Source organism: Populus alba, chromosome 19 (assembly GCF_005239225.2).
Source record: "Populus alba chromosome 19, ASM523922v2, whole genome shotgun sequence".
Lineage (NCBI taxonomy): Eukaryota > Viridiplantae > Streptophyta > Magnoliopsida > Malpighiales > Salicaceae > Populus > Populus alba.
The window spans coordinates 17,687,802-17,689,805 of record NC_133302.1 but is presented as its reverse complement, the minus strand read 5'-3'; the positions used below and the strand labels follow the sequence as shown (position 1 = coordinate 17,689,805).

General features: G+C 32.6%; 1 long non-coding RNA gene across 1 annotated transcript; it reads left to right on the top strand.

Moving 5' to 3' along the window:
- Nucleotides 1-609: 609 nt before the first annotated feature.
- On the top strand, nucleotides 610-1,263 carry LOC140955115 (uncharacterized). The gene is made up of 3 exons (XR_012168849.1): nucleotides 610-704; nucleotides 836-1,006; nucleotides 1,163-1,263. It is a non-coding gene; the product is annotated as an uncharacterized lncRNA (long non-coding RNA).
- The last annotated feature ends 741 nt before the right edge of the window (nucleotides 1,264-2,004 follow it).

Here is a 2,004-nt window from a genome sequence, read left to right as displayed (position 1 = left end):
GTAAAGATAAAGGATAAAGAAAAAAAATTAAAAAAAAAAAAGGAAAGAGGTCTTAAAGGCTTTGAAGCTTCGATAATGACACTCTTAGAGGCATAACGAATCTTCGATGATGACGCCATTAATACAATTGGTACGATCTCAATAAGATAATTCCAATAACACTAAGAAAATGTAACCAACATTGAATGAAGTAGGCTATATGAATCATTCAAAGATGGTGGGGCTCCCTTGTCTTTGAGAGGCTCATGTGGCCCACTACATTCACCATTAGTGATCTTTCTTAATGTTGTTGAATTTATGTTGTCCAAATTTTTCAGATGGTATAAGTTATGTCATTTTCAGAGTTTTGATGTGTCTCCAACTAACAATAAATTAATACCTGTCCACAAAGCTTGAGAGGACATCCTTGAATGATTAAATGCGAGCAGAGGACCCAACACGATGAATGCAAAAGAAAGGATTTGCAAACTGTACCTATAAGACTAGTAAATGTCAATTTAAGTTTGCAAACAGCCACTGTCATCTGATGCTACTTTGGAAAATCGTTTTGTGGTTATATATACCCTCTGAGATGCTGTTTTTAATTCATCCAAATATTTAATAAAGGTAGGAAAATATTATCTTCAATGGAGCTGGGAAGTATAATGGAGTTCCTAAACAACAATCCATTTTGGTCATTGGTGCAACTGGATTTCTTGCAAAGAGTATTGTCCCCTCTCAAAAGAAATTTATTTCCTCAAGACTTACGAATTTATGATTTCGTCCCTTTAATTTTTGTAGTGATGTGCTGTGACATAATCAATCTATTAACAATGTTGTTTTCTAACATTGGCAGTTTTTGTGGAGAAGATATTGAGGGTTCAACCCAAAGTGAAGAAGCTTTATCTTCTTCTAAGAGCCGTGGACACTAAATCTGCTGAAGAACGCCTGCATAATTAGGTAAAATCTACATAGATGAAATTGATACGGTGATTAACTGCGCTGCCACCACCAACTTTGATGAAAGGTCAGCAAGGAAATTAACTGATTTTCATTAGTTCATTTCTTTTAGAGATAAGAGATTCAAATTCCTTTGCAACGAAAGATATTTAAGAATTTATTAATCACTAAAATTAGAAACGTTTCACTCTTTTGACTTACTTTTTTATATTGTTTGTTGAAGATACGATGTTGCATTAGGTATCAATACACTGGGACCTTTGCTCCTCTTGAACTTTGTCAAGAAATGTAATAATGTTAAGGTGCTTGTCCATTTATCAACTGGTAAGAATATTTATTATGTAGTTGGATTGAGCTTTAATGGGACACACTGTACTCGTCTATGCATGGCACAATCCACGCCAAGTGAGTATTTATCAGGTTGTTGGATTGAGCATTAGTGTTTTTAAAAGGTATTTATCAGGTAGTTGGATTGAGCATTGGATTATGAACTCAAACTGAAAGCTCATGGGTAGAATTTAGTATAATGTTTTGGAATATTTAATGCACACTAACATTCTTCTCAATGGTTGTAATATCTAATTGAATTGTGACAATTTTCGTTTAAGACATATATACTTTGTTTTTTGCAAAGTCAACCTTTTGACGTAGCAGGTTTTGATCAAATTTGACTAATTCAATGAAATTTTGACTAAATTAACCTTTTATTATTATTAATACTCTAGCAGGTCTAACTTTAAACCCAACCCAATTAAATTCTACATCAGTGAATTTTTTGATAACTTATCAGGTTCAGCCCGATTTGATAACAATGTTGTACATTGGATTACATGTAGAATCAATTTCAAAATCTTTTATGCCTTGATGATAATGTGGTTACGAGTTTGAATCTAATCATCCTCGTTTATATGATAAAAATTAAGCATAAAGTAATGTGAGTCTGTGTAAATTTCAAGTTCAAAAGGCTTTCATTTAAGGGATGTGTTAAAGAATAATATAAAGACATCAACTAATAGCTTAAACTATTAAGTTGAATTGGTTCTTGGACAGATAAAGACATGCTTT